General features: G+C 42.3%; 1 long non-coding RNA gene across 1 annotated transcript in view; it reads right to left on the reverse strand.

The window, feature by feature from the left end:
- Positions 1-586: 586 nt before the first annotated feature.
- LOC120526766 overlaps positions 587-15,625 on the reverse strand; it is a 28,932-nt gene continuing 13,893 nt past the window's right edge. Inside the window, exons 3-4 of the long non-coding RNA XR_005633157.1 lie at positions 7,543-7,705; positions 587-1,040 (exon numbers count right to left, since the gene is read on the reverse strand). This is a non-coding gene — a long non-coding RNA (uncharacterized LOC120526766). The remainder of the gene's footprint in view (positions 1,041-7,542; positions 7,706-15,625) is intronic.

Raw genomic sequence — 15,625 nt, forward strand, 5'->3', positions numbered from 1 at the left:
TACTTCCACCCTGACACCTGAATATTAACAACACCCCAGGTAAACGCTCATATAGATTAAACACATCCAACACACAAATATATAAATATTCCTTATTTACTAGAACTACTTACAAATACGGTAAAGAAAAATCATGACAAAAGTGCTAAACAAACACCACAAACAAACCTACATACGTCGCTATTTAGAGTCCTGGAGAAAGTCTTTACCGTAGGTGATAGAAGTGGTTCTAGAAACATAAATAGTGCTTAAAGGATGGAAAGACGTGCGGACAACTCCCTTTTAATAAACTGCTTCCCAGACCTTGGATAATGAATACAGTTCTACCACCAGAATCCGAATGATTAGTCTTCAGAGACGCGCCTCTATTCAAAGTGCATCGGTGGACTGGATTGGGAAGTTAAAACAACCCACCGTCATCCTGTAAATCAGGTGGCTGAGCACCATCCTTCTCCGCTACCAATGCCCAGTTAATAAAAGGCTTAGGTGCTGCTGATGTTGGAGTCGATCGGAAAATGGTACAATCAAAAAGGCTCACCACATCTTTCTCTTCTTGTTTTATGGGTACAGTGCATACAAACCCACAAACTACGAATCCCACAAGCGCCTCTGCATCAATGGAAACCTGTTTAAAGGCACAGACCCCAATTTACAAACAGGAATCGGCGCACCCAGTGTTGTTATTCACGTTTAACAATCAGGACATACGTACTTTGAGAAAAGACTCAAAAAATCATGAAAGTCTGGGGATCCACCCTGTACACTTGACAACTGCTGATTATGAAATATATCTTTACAGACAGGAGTCCAGAACAGAACTGAAGAGTTTGACAAAATGGATGACATTTATAATCACAAAACAGGAACTGATGTAGTGGTAAAGTGGCATATTGGGGCTGGATATTACATCAGACGTACAGTAGGTGCGTTAGGGCACCAGATATAATGTCAGGAGTAGGTGGGTTCTTGGAACCGGAACAGGAAGTATTGCTAGGTTGTCTTCTGGGAATTGTTGTTAGGTTGAAGGTTCATCAGTTGTTCTGTAAGGGGAGAGGAGAAAGAGTTAGAGGGGGAGTGTGCCAACCCCTGGTCTGGCGGAAACATGCACTTACATAAACTGCCTCCTAATCACATGTGTGTGATGGCACACACAAATAAAACCGCCAATGTGGCCCCATTACATGTTTATGGTTAAAGAGTCAGCCAGGCAGTGCTGTTATTCAAGCATGGCCACAGTCTAATACAGCTATGATTTTTGGGAAGCCCATTACCTTATATTACTAATACAACTTTAGTTAAGGATACATGCATTGTGGCAGTCGGGACGCCCTTCTGATGAGAGGACCGGAGGAGAGGACAAGTCAACAGCAGTACCTCCCCCAAAACATGAGAGGGCAAAAGGTTTGCATTGGGGCCACAGGATTGGAGTTTGGTTGCTCAACCCTGTGGCCACTGCCAGGGAAAACCTGGACAGCTCCGTAGCTTTGGACTGCAGCACTTCCGTCATTCTGCCAATGCTGCCAGAAGAGGATCTGGGTTCCCATGCAGCACTTCCACCACACCCATAAGTGCTGCCAGAAGACGATTGGGGAGCACCTGGAGTACTTCCGGGTGCGGTATAAAAGAGGATGCCTCACGCCATTCGAGGAGCCGAAGCGGGAGGTTAAGGACAGAGCTTGCGAATGGAGAAGTGAAGGCAGTAGAGAAGAGAGAGGAAGAAAGACGGGACTGAGCCTAACTGGGGTGATTTGTGCTCTTTGCGTGTTAAGGGCTGAAAAGGAGAAAATAAACGTGTGTGCTGGGACTCCTGTGGTCTGTCTGTCTGTGTTGGGGCTCGTTAAATTCCACAGCGTTTATATCGTTTGATTTATCAGCAACCTCAAAAAACCCTCCTTGATTGCATCAATGTCATGGCGGCCCCAAATAGACCTTAAAATATTGAGGAGTTGTTTTAGCACTAGCCATGCTCTGTGGACCTCCAAACACTCAGACGCCTCACCAACTCTGTGCACAAGTTTTTGCAGACCATCATCTCACATAGACTTTGTTGTCAGGATATGCACGGGGGGCTGTGTTATCCTTTGACAGTCTAAGTGCTGGTGGTGTAAGAGCTTGACGTCCAAGCCACACTCCCTCTGGATTTTGAAGGAACATGCATGCTTGCTACGGCTGAACTGTTGAGAGGAAAATGGCTGTTTATGTCCTGAATCGAGCCACAAATATCTGAAACAATTCATCAGTTACGAGTACCAAACTGTTATTGCCAATGTTCATAATGGGTGTTTCTATTTTACTGGCAGATACTCAATTGCAAAACACTTTGCTTTTATAATATCTCTTGAGGGAAAATAGAAAAATATGGACTATTATAAAGCAAGGTCGAATGCAATTATTTGTTGACATGTAGAATGGAATGTGTTAAGCCTACACAGGCATATGTTGTTCCAAGAGGCTGACAAATATTGTTATATATCAAATATCGGCATACTGTATCTCAAAATGACAATGCGCTTTGTTCTGAATCATTATTTCTGCCGATGGTCTAAAAGCTCTACATGTGATATGAACTTCCACCTCAGTAAGATTTCATTGAAAGGAGCACAGATTTTGTTTCATGTACAATCCATTACTAATGATGAGCAAAATGATTTGCGTGATATTGAATTTGCCGTGTTTCAATTTTCAAAATATGCTTACTTGTTATGTATCAGCCCTGGCTGGGTTACAAATGCTGTTTTCATGTTTACTTTGTCCATAGCCTTTGTTACCAGTGCTGGTTATTTAGTTTCCTAATGTCAATATGTACATAACAAATTTGACAAACGAGAAGAGACCATTCAGTCCATCAGGCCCGTTTGTTTAGCTATTAGCTAAGCTGTTCTAATATCTCATCCCAGCTCTTCTTAAAGATTGTTATGGTTTCTGCTTTGACTACATGTCTTGGTAGTTTGTCCCAGAGTCCCACAACTTTTCACATAAAGATGTGCTTACCTTCATTTCAATTGGTATCCTCAAACATGTGGTTCATCCTTAAACTGAAAGAATTCTATTGGATCTACTTTATCAAACTACTTTAAGAATAGGGTTGAAGACTTGGATGAGGTATCCATGCTGTCTTCTCTGCTCAAGACTAAACAGGTTTAATTCTCTGAGTCTGTCACAGTAGGCCATGTCCTTCATTCCCATGATGCACCAGGTTGCTCTCCTCTACACAGCTTCAAGTCTTTCTTGTACTGTGGCGACCAGAGCTGCACACAACACTCCAGATGTGGTTTACTAGTGCACTGGGTTTTGTTGGTGGTTCCCCAAGAGGCGGGGTCACCTGCCCATCACCAGCAAGGGACCTCACTCAGCCCTATAAAGGAGGATGGTATCCCACAGTACCTTGCAGTTCATTTGAATGCACTAGAGAGTGATGAGTGCTTCTTGAGATTTTGCTGTGCCTTGTGCTGATTGCGATGATCTTTTTTATTGACTTTGGTTTGGTTTTCATATTGGAAATCTGTTAACTTTTGTGAATGCCTTTTTTGAAGGCATTGCCTCCTGTGCTGTTGTGCTCCTCAGAGCTTATTTTTGTTCTACAGAGCTTTTGTTAAAATAAACCCTTTTTATTTTATAAATATTCTTCATTGCTCTTTTTGTTTCTAGCCAGAGTTTGACAGTAGTCCCTTCATTTTTGTCATTTTGAGTACATATGTTCACATTGTATTGTCTTTAATTTATAAGTAATGTCTTTTGTGCTCCATGGGCACAGCCATCAGCAGAGTGTCTTTCTGTGGAGAGATTGTCAACCTCGTCGGGAGGTTTACTTACCTCAGCAGTGACATTCATGTCTCTGGTGACTCTTCCTATGAAGTCAGTAGACAGATTGGGAGAGCATGTGAGGTCATGAGGTCACTGGAAAAGGGTGTGTGGCGCTCCCGATATATTGGCGTAAGGACGAAGGTCCAAGTCTTTAGAGTCCTGGTGCTTCCTGTCTTGATAAACATGGCTGCTATCCAGGGACCTGAGATGAAGACGACTCCTTCAGTTCTGTGTCTCTTTAGAGAATCCTTGAGTACCGCTGGTTTGACTTTGTGTTGACTGGGCAGTTGCTCACAGAGTCCCGAATGAAGCACATTACCTGCATTATGAGGGAGAGTCAGTTACGACACTACGGCCATGTGACATGATTCCCTGATGGTGATCCTGTTCACAGGATCCTCATTGTAACAAGCTGGTTAAGTTTGCTGAGGATACCAAGATAAGTGGATTGGCAGATAATTTGGAATCCGTTATATCATTACAGAAGGACATGGATAGCATACAGGCTTGGGCAGACTTGTGGCAGATGAAATTTAATGTGAATAAATGTAATTTAGTACACATAAGAAGTAAAAATGTTAGGTTTGAATACACAATGGGCGGTCGGAAAATCGAGAGTACACCTTATGAGAAGGATTTAGGAGTCGTAGTGGGCTCTACATTATTAACTTTCAGAAGTAATTAAGAAGGCTCAGAGAATGTGAGGTTATATAGCACGATCTGTGGAGTACAAGTCACAGGAGGTTCTGCTCAACCTTTATAATGCACTGGTGAGGCCTCATCTGGAGTTCTGGGTGCAGTTTTGGTCTCCATGCTACAAAAAGGACATAGCAGCTCTAGAAAAGGTCCAGGGAAAAGCGATTAGGCTGATTCCAGGGCTACAGGGGATGAGTTATGAGGAAAGATTAAAAGAGCTGAGCCTTTACAGTTTAAGTAAAAGAAGATTAAGCGGTGACATGACTGAAGAGTTTAAAATTATGAAGGGAATTAGTACAGTGGATTGAGACTGTGACTTTAAAATGAGTTCATCAAGAACACTATAAGGGCACAGTAGGAAACTTGTTAATTGAGTAGTGGTGCATTACCATTACATTGTAATCAGGTAAGTCCCAAAAAAAAAAATAAAAGAAGTGAGAGTTCAGACTAAGATGACCCAAAGCACATAAGTCCCAATACGTTTCAAAAGCACTTCCAAAACTGCCACTAGAAGGGGAAATCCCATCAAAAACCCCATCTAGATACTAAGAAGGCCTCATACATTGTAGAATCCTTATAAAAAAAACAGTTTATTTCGACAAACTGCCCGGTGGCAGTAAAGAAAGTTCTGTGGAGTACAAAGGCAAAATGGAATTGCCTGTAACACAAAGGCAGTGCCGAGCAATCAAGTCCTAATTGAGATATTTAGGGGCAAAATCAAAAAAACAGAGCAAAATGGTCAAAATCCAGAAAACTGAAAAAAGGCCCAAGTACTCACCAACTCCAGAGAGCATTCACAAGCATTTATAGGTCAGAGGACACTTTCTCGCAGGTATCCCGTCCTCTTGGAGGACAACCCACAAAACATATTAAACATAACACAGGCAAAAAACAAAAAAAATACAACAGATAATTAATGCAAGCAACATTAACATAAATAAAAAGCTCAAACAAGAGTAAAAAGGACATAAAACAAGACTTTGAACCCCAGCCAGAGGAGGAACCCTATCTGAGATTTATCAAGAGAGTTAAGGTGGGTGTAAAATTGGCTAAAACACAGGAAGCAAAGGTTAAGGTGCGTTGGACCTTATCAGAATTAGGGACATTAAAAGTGGTGTCCCGTAGGGGTCAGTGCTGAGGCTGCTGTTGTTCTTAATATAGGAATGAATCAATAAGCAGGTTGAGTCAGCAGATGATATTAAACTAAGTGGAAGAGGTGATTATCTCAAATCTGTTGAATCATTACAGAGGGGCCTGGACATCTTACAGTCTTGGGCAGATTTGTAGCAGATGAGATTTAATATAAGTAGGTAGTTAAAATATTAGATTTGAACATACAATGGAGGGGTCTGAATCTTGAAAATACCTCTGCTGAGAAGGACTTAGGAGTCATAGTGGACTCATCACCTTCTACAACCAGAAGGTGAGTAGGATGTTAGGTTAGATATCACGATGTGTGGAGTGCAAGTTATGAGAGGTTCTGCTCAAGCTTTATAACACACTGGTGAGGCCTCATCTGGAGTACTGTGTGCAGTTGTTTGTTCAAATTACAAAACACACGTAGCAGTGCTAGAGAAGGTCCACAGAAGAGTGACTACACTGACTGACTTAGGAGGAGACAATGAAGAAGTTGAGCCTCTTCAGTCTGAGCAAACGGAGATTAAGAGGTGACACATTTGACATATTGTAGAATTATGAAGGGAATTAGCAGAAAGAGTAGTGGCAGCTAGGTTAAGAAGTGAGGTGATGACTAGTGAGCAGCAGTATGGTTTCATGCCAAGAAAGAGCACCACAGATGTGATGTTTGCTCTGAGAGTGTTGATGGAGAAGTAGAGAAGGTGCTGCATTGTGTCTTTGAGGACCTGGAGAAAGTATATGACAGGGTGCCTCGAGAGGAGCTGTGGTATTGAATGAGGAAGTCGGGAGTGGCAGAGAAGAACGTAAGAGTTGTACAGGATATATACGAGGGAAGTGAGACCGTGGTTAGGTCTGCAGTAGGAGTGACAAATGCATTCAAGTTGGAGGTGGGATTACATCAGGGATCGGCTCTGAGCCCTTACTTATTTGCAATGGTGATGGACAGGTTCACAGACGAGATTATACAGAGATTAGACAGGAGTCTATGATGTTTGCTGATGACATTGTGATCTGTAGCGATAGTAGGGAGCAGGTTGAGAAGAACCTGGAGAGGTGGAGATATGCTCTATAGAGGAGAAGAATGAAGGTCAGTAGGAACAAGACAGAATACATGTGTGTAAATGAGAGGAAGGTCAGTGGAGTAGAGTTGGTGAAGGTGGATGAGTTTAAATACTTGGGATCAACAGTACAGAGTAATGGGGATTGTGGAAGAGAGGTGAAAAAGAGCGTGCAGGCAGGGTGGAATGGGTGGAGAAGAGTGTCAGGAGTGATTTGTGACAGACGGGTATCAGCAAGAGTGAAAGGGAAGGTCTACAGAACGGTAGTGAGACCAGCTATGATATAAGGGTTGGAGACGGGGGCATTGACCAGAAAGCAGGAGACAGAGCTGGAGGTGGCAGGGTTAAAAATGATAAGATTTGCACTGGGCGTGACAAGGATGGTTAGGATTAGAAATGAGTACATTAGAAGGTCAGCTCAGGTTGGACAGTTAGGAGACAAAGTCAGGGAGGTGAGATTGTGTTGGTTTGGACATGTGCAGAGGAGAGATGCTGGGTATATTGGAAAAGGATGCTAAGGATAGAGCTGCCAAGGAAGAGGAAAAGAGGAAGGCTTGAGCAAACGTTTATGGATGTGGTGAGAGAGGACATGCAGGTGATGAGTGTAACAGAACAAGATGCAGAAGACAGGACAATATGGAAGAAGATGATCAGCTGTGGCAACCCCTAACAGGTGCAGCCAAAAGAAGAAGAAGATGAAGGGAATTAGCAGAGCTCTTCCTAGCTGTTACCGTAAAATAAATTCAGCAATGAGAACACTGTCGGAAATTGCCAGTACCATAGTCTCAGATCCACCACTTTGCCTGGCTAAAATTAGCCTTCACAAAATCCCTCCTGGTCTGCCCACCTGTGTTTCTTCCTGGCACTCGCCACCTGTGTTTCTGAATGTCTGTCGGCTGCCCAGGTTGTATGTCTGTCTTCTTCTTTCCATTTCATCTCCTCTACTTTGCCAATGTCCATCTCCCAAAACACGTCAGTCCAGTGGTTCTCAACCTGTGGGGCGGACCACCCTAGGGGGGCGCGAAGTAACAAAAAGGAAAAAAAATCAAAAATATGAAGAAAAATCTGTTGAAACCGAAACAAATTAACTTAAACTACATTCTGATACTAGAAAAATAAATATATAGTTAGATAAATGTCGATAAAAGTTAAGTAGGTATAATAAAATATGCATCTACATTTCAAAAAAATGTTAGGGGGGGCGCGATTAAAACCGTTATGAAAACTCGGGTCGCAAATACATAAAGGTTGAGAAGCGCTGCATCAGTCCATCTGTTTCACTCCCCTAGCCGCTAGTCCATTTACACATCCTGGCCCTCTGCCCCTTTTATGTCTGCCTCTCTGTCTTTCTGTCTCCCCTCTCTGATGCACAGAATGCAGTCCGGCCTAAATAGCATGTCAGGTCAGCTCGCTCCGATGAGCTTCAGTCACCTGAAACTCCAGGCAGTGAAACACAATTCCCAATGAATCATTTTTTTTTCCGAACTCAAGCTAATGAACATTGATAATCTGCTTTCTCCCCAGAACCCAGTGGTCAGTCGAGCTGCGGGATACTCAATACTCCCAGGAAAGCAACATCATAACAGTTGTTCTTCTAGAAACTGGTAACATTTCCAAACCATGGTATATAATTAAACCCATAAACAGCTTACAGCAACACCCCAGAGCTTGATGGCTAAACCTCACTTAGCAAGCAGCCTCTTCATACAAAATTCAGCACTTTTGTTTTAAAGCCAATATAGAGTTTCATTAAAACTTTTGGAAACAAAAACGTTATTGTCTTGCCCCCATTAAGACAGCAGATTTCTCCAGACAGAGATGACGGGATCGATGAGGTCTTAGTGTAATTATGGAGACGTGAGAGAGTTGAAATTTTAATTAAAAAAGGGTTATCAAATCTTACTCGCCTTAACATGGAGTTTCAGTTTTCAGCTAATGTGGGCAGTTGAGGCTGTCCTCATGGCACCTCGGCCTCTTCAGAGCTTATTTAATTTTCTCTCTTACTTCAGTTGTGGAACAGAGAAAAAGTACAAAGTAAAACCAAAATGAACTTCCAACTCCAAAAATCACTTTTTATACAAAAGGCACGCTGTTCTGTGAAGGGCTCACAGCATTCTCAAACTTGGTTGGTCCAGTTTAGGGTTATTAGTGCAGCTCATCCCAAGCAGTACTGGGGGGCCAATTTACAGCCCCCAAATGACAGGACCTGCAAGTCTTTGGGATGTGGGAGGAAATCTAGAGACTCAGGCACAAGACAAGAGCATGGCATGGGATTCAAAAAACCAGAGTCTGGATCTGTAAGGCAGCACTGTTAAAAATGACCCCATCTAAAAAAAGAGGTGAGGCAGCCTTCTGCTGTTATGCACCTAAAATCTGGAGTAGCTTACTGACAGAAATTTGTCAGGCTAATGCAGTGGAGCACTTTAAAAAAAACTGCTAAAACCTCATTATTTTAACATGGCTTTCTTATAGCTTCCGTTTAGTTTCATCCAGATATTCTGCATATGCATTTAATTATCATTATCATTCATGGTGGCTCCGAAATCTATACTAACCCCTACTTTCTGTGCTGTTCTTTTTCGGGTTTTCTGCGGTGGCGATCTGCACCACTATCACCCGACTAAAGCACCGTCATGTCCCTACATTGATGGATGACCATCGTCATTAAATTTTTCTATGTAAACCCTGAATACCACGAGGACTGATTGAGGTCATTTATGTTAGGTAAAATGCCTAGACTAGGAGTCTCCAACACGTTGCTCGCAACCCCTTCCAAGTAGCTCACCACAGGGTTAATGAATACTACGTAAATTTGAAAACTTGATTAGTCAAATTAAGGGTGGGTAATCGTTCCAAAAATCATATCACGATCCTTTAACACAAAATCACGATCCACAATCTGAATTGCAATCTGTCTTTTCAATGTGGCATACACTTAAGAGAATATCCGGACTCAGACTCATCAAGATCTAAGTAACACTTTATTTTAAATATCAGACAAAGTTGAATTCAATTGTTCTCTTGTTCACTAGCTAAGTGGAGGAACACACCCCGAAGCTGGTGAGTGAGTCTGGAAGTCCCCTCTCCTCGGCCTGTTGCATGTCTGGATTCACACAAATAAATCGGTACCGTGAGCGAACTATGATTCTTAGCACGATGTGGGAAGTTGCAAAATAAACTGGAATGTTCAAGCAAATTATAGAAAAAAACCCGATCTAAATCCTTTAAGTAGTTCTCTCGTTTGCTAGCTAAGCGGAGGTAAGGTACACGACCCGAGGCTGCAGTATGAGTGAGCGTCCCCTCTGCCCACTGTGTCTTACTAGGATTCCTGCAAATAAATCGGTTCCACAAGCCCACTATGACACAAATGAGGGAAGTCGCAAAATCAACCGGAATGTTCAAGCAAATTATAGAAAAACACCCGATCTAAATCTGTTAAGCGGACAGATATACAGACAGACACATTGGGTTTTATATATTATATATTAGTAAACCTTCAAAATAATGTGCAGTTAAAGTCTCAACAGCATTCTCAGCATTTCTGGAGCTTAGTAGAGCCAGATAACTATAAGAATCATCATCAAGCAGCTCTGAAAATGTCTGCTCTGTTTGGGTCTCCATACCTCTGTGAGTCTGACATGAATGTCATGAAATCAAAGTTCAGAACAAGACTGACAGATGAACATTTAAAGGACTCCAGAAGAGTGAACCTAAGGGGCTCCACTCCACCATACACCTGCCTCTCTTGTTGACTCCATGCAGTGCCAATCATCTTACTAAGTAAAAAACACATCACATATGCAACTGGACATGTGAATAAAGTGAAACAGTGACATGGAACAAAATGACAAATAAATAAGTCATATCTGTGTATTTGGAATTGCATTGTCTTGTTTTGACAGCATTCATGCTTTAATTCAATTGTGTGAGAGACACTAGAAAATGCATACAGACAGAGAAAATGCACTTGCAGGTGAATTAAATATTTTTGTGATGTTTAAATGCAAAATGTGATTTGTGGACACCAAAATTTTGTAAATGTTCAGGCAAAACAAGCTTATTCAGTGTGTTTTAGGTTGAAATAAGCTATGAGAATAAACATTAGAAAACATGAGAAGCTCTCAACCATTTTCATTTTGTAAAAGTAGCTCTCGGGGGGGGAAAAAAGGCTGGAGACCCCTGGCCTAGAGGCGACTGGGCCGTCTTGTGGCCTGGAACCCCTTCCGATTTTGTTTTTTTCTCCAGCCGTCTGGAGTTTTTTTTCATTTTTTCTGTCCTCCCTGGCCATTGGACCTAAGTTTTATTCTATGTTAATTAGTATTGCCTCATTTTATTTTTTATATTGTGTCTTTTTTGTCTTTCTTCATCCTGTAAAGCACTTTGAGCTACATCATTTGCATGAAAATGTGCTATATAAATAAATATTGTTGTTGTTGTTATCTTGTAAGAAGCTGTGTAAAATAGCAATGGACGGACTGCTTTACAAATCGCTTTTAAACTGAAAGGCATTATATAAAAAAAAACAGAGTCACAGTGTTGCAAAGTGTGTTAGGATGGTGCACAGTGAGAAAGAAATGTTAACAGACCTCATCTGGGTTAGGGTTGCAGAGCCTGCCCTGGCAGCACTGGCTGCAGTTTCATCACAGGTGTGATTCACACACACACATCCACCACATTCTTAAAAATAAAGGCACCATAAGGGAGCCATTTTGCACTCCCAAAAGAATCATCCATATTTGGGATCCACAAAGATCCTTCATTTACAGTATTTAGCTCTGTAACTGGCTCCATAATTTACCATTGCCAGACACGTGCAAACAGGAGGTGTTCTCAAAGCTCTGCCCAGACTGTCAGGGATATTCTCAGTGGTTCACTGCTTCTCATTTTCTAACTATGGACTTGACCAGGAACAGTCAGAAGGACAAAGATGTCAGTTCCCCTATGACACTAGAAGCCCTTCATCTTCTGCCACCCTATAACAGCAGATCAACCTATAAGTCAGTGTTCACTTGAGAACCCACAACTATATGAGACTTTACTCCTCAACAGAAGCGTCATTTATAATTGAGGGGCCCTGTCAGCCAACTTTATTCACCTTGGAAACCTTCAGTTTCATTGATTATTTTGTCTATTTTTAAGATGCTGGGTATATTGAGAGAAGGATGCTAAGGATAGAGCTGCCAGGGAAGAGGAAAAGAGGAAGGCCTAAGCGAAGGTTTATGGATGTGGTGAGAGAGGACATGTGGGTGATGGGTGTAACAGAACAAGATGCAGAGGACAGAAAGATACAGAAGAAGATGATCTGCTGTGGCAACTCCTAACGGGAGCAGCCAAAAGAAGAAGAAGAATTCATGGGAACTCCCCAGATCTTCATCTTGTTTCTCTTTTGTTTTCACTCCATGAATAGATGATGGCTGATTTGTGAAACACCAGTCATTTTATGTTGTATACTGTAACACAGACTAAGTTCAGATTTTCTCGATTATTTACATTTACAGTTACACTCACTGGCCACTTTATTAGGTAAACCTGTTCATCTGCATGTTAATGCAAATATCTAATCAGCCAATTACATGGCAGCAACTCAATATATTTAGGCCAGTAGACATTGCCAAGTCGACCTGCTAAAGTTCAAACTGAGTTTTAGAATGGGGAAGAAAATTGACTGAGGTGACTTTGAACATGGCATGGTTGTTGGTGCCAGACAGGCTGGTCTGAGTATTTCAGAAATTGCTGATCTACTGGGATTTTCACACTTAACCATATCTGGGGTTTACAGAGAATGATCTGAAAAAGGGAAAATATCCAGTGAGCAACAGTTCTATGAGCGAAAAAGTCCTGTTGATGCCAGAGGCCAGAGGAGAATGGCCGACTGGTTTGAGGTAATAGAAAGGCAACAGTAACACAAATAACCACTCGCTACAAATGACGTATGCAGAAGAGCATCTCTAAACGCACAACACATCAAACCTTGAAGCAGATGGGTTGCAGCAGATGGAGACCACACCTGTGCCACTCCTGTCAGCTAAGAAGAGGCTATGATTCACACAGGCTGATGATGTGTTTTGATGTGTGTTTGAGATCATTGTCTGTTAGAACACCCAATTGCGGCCTTAAAGTAGAGAAGGACAAACAATCTGTAATCGCCTTTACTTCACTATTGGCACGTACACTTATCTTGCTTAACAAAAAGAATGCTATGCCATCAGTTTTATGTCAGTGGGAAACTGATGTTCTATACCACTTGAAATTGGACAAAAACCTAATTTTTCCCTTAGAGGATCTGTTCAAAACGTTTTTAAAACATGGTAGGATCTAATCAGTAACATTTCAGAATAAACCTCCACTTTGGGGAAAAGGGCACTCTTCCTTTCTTGTTTCATTTTATAGAGTAGCTCTGAATGCTGGCTCTCCTCTCTTTCTCTTGGGTGAGGGTCGAATGATGCTTTGATTTGATTTGAATTTGACTTGACTGTATGGGATGTTACCTCCTTCTATTTAAAATCAATACAAAGTCTTCTTCTTCTGTCAGCAGCTCCCATTAGGGGTTGCCACAGCGGATGATCTTCTTCCGTATCTTTCTGTCCTCTGCATCTTGTTCTGTTACACCCATCACCTGGCATGTCACCTGCCACCTGGCACCTGGCATAAACCTTCTCTTAGGCCTTCCTCTTTTCCTCTTCCCTGGCAGCTCTGTCCTTAGCTTCCTTCTCTCAATATACCCAGCATCTCTCCTCTACACATGTCCAAACCAATGCAATCTCGCCTTTCTGACTTTGTCTCCCAACCGCCCAACTTCAGCTGACCCTCTAAAGTACTCATTTATAATCCTGACCATCCTCGTCGCACCCAATGCAAATCTTAGCATCTTTAACTCTGCCACCTCCAGCTCTGTCTCCTGCTTTCTGGTCAGTGCCACCGTCTCCATACCATATAACATATCTGGTCTCCCTACTGTCCTGTAGACCTTCCCTTTCACTCTTGCTGATACCAGTCTATCACAAATCACTCCTGACACTCTTCTCCACCCATTCCACCCTGCCTGCACTCTCTTTTTCACCTCTCTTCCACAATCCCCATTACTCTGTACTGTTGATTCCAAGTATTTAAACTCCTCCACCTTCGCCAACTCTACTCCTTGCATCCTCACGATTCCACTGACCTCCTTCTCATTCACACACATGTATTCTGTCTTGTTCCTACTGACCTTCATTTCTCTCCTCTCTAGAGCATATCTCCACCTCTCCAGGGTCTCCTCAACCTGATCCCTACTCTCACTACAGATCACAATGTCATCAGCAAACAATATTGTCCAAGGGGACTCCTGTCTAATCTCGTTTGTCAACCTGTCCTTCACCATTGCAAATAAGAAAGGGCTCAGAGCCGAACCCTGATGTAATCCCACCTCCAACTTGAATGCATCCGTCGCTGCTACCGCAGACCTCACCACTGTCACACTTCCCTTGTACATATCCTGTACAACTCTTATATACTTTTCTGCCACTCCCAACTTCCTCATACAATACCACAGCTCCTCTCGAGGCACCCTGTCATATTCTTTCTCCAGGTCCACAAAGACGCAATGCAACTCCTTCTGACCTTCTCTGTACTTCTCCATCAACATCCTCAGAGCAAACATTGCATCTGTGGTGCTCTTTCTTGGCATGAAACCATACTGCTGCTCACTAATCATCACCTCACTTCTTAACCTAGCTTCCATTATTCTTTCCCATAACTTCATGCTGTGGCTCATCAATTTTATCCCTCTGTAGTTACTATAGCTCTTCACATCCCCCTTATTCTTAAGTATCGGCACCAGTACACGTCTTCTCTACTTCCCAGGCATCCTGTCACTTTTCAAGATTCCATTAAACAATCTGGTTAAAAACTCTACTGCCATCTCTCCTAAACATCTCAATGCTTCCATAGGTATGTTATCTGGACCAACAGCTTTTTCATTTTTCATCCTCTTCATAGCTGTCCTTACTTCCTCTTTGCTTATTCGTTGCACTTCCTGATTCACTATCTCCACATCATCCAACCTCTCTCTTGTTCTCTTTATTCATCAGCCTCTCAAAGTACTCTTTCCATCTGCTCAACACACTCTCCTCGCGTGTGAGTACGTTTCCATCTTTATCCTTTATCACCCTAACCTGCTGCACATCTTTCCCAGCTCGGCCCCTCTGTCTAGCCAATCAGTACAGGTCCTTTTCTCCCTTCTTAGTGTACAACCTTTCATACAACTCATCATACACCTTTTCTTTAGCCTTCGCCACCTCTCTCTTCACCTTGCACCTTATCTCCTTGTACTCTTGTCTATTTTCTGCATCACTCTGACTATCCCACTTCTTCTTTGCCATCCTCTTCCTCTGTATACTCTCCTGTATTTCTTCATTCCACCACCAGGTTTCCTTTTCCTCCTTCCTCTTTCCAGATGTCACGCCAAGCACCCTTCTTGCTGTCACCCTTACTACATTTGCTGTAGTTTCCCAGCTGTCTGGTAACTCTTCACTGCCACCCAGTGCCTGCCTCATTTTCTCTCTAAACTCAACCTTGCAATCTTCCTTTTTTCATCTTCCACCATTTGATCCTTAGCTTTGCCCTCACTCTCTTCCTTTTTTTGATCTCCAACGTCAATACAAATTGAGTGTATGTAAACTTCTGACCACAACTGTATAGTCATTGCATGTCATTTTCTAACCTGCTTAATCCAGATCAGGGTCTTTGGGTTGAGGGTTGCCGGAGCCTATCCTAGCCAGCGCAGGGTGCAAGGCAGGAGCAAACCTTGGAAAGGGTGCCAGTCATTTGCAGAGTATATAGAGTGCCCCTAAAAATATTCACCTCCTTGGAAGATTTCTCATTGTCTATTGTTATAGAATATTGACTCACAGTGTATTTAATTCATTTTTTTGACATTGATCCAGAGATGG

This window comes from Polypterus senegalus, chromosome 3, assembly GCF_016835505.1.
Source record: "Polypterus senegalus isolate Bchr_013 chromosome 3, ASM1683550v1, whole genome shotgun sequence".
Lineage (NCBI taxonomy): Eukaryota > Metazoa > Chordata > Cladistia > Polypteriformes > Polypteridae > Polypterus > Polypterus senegalus.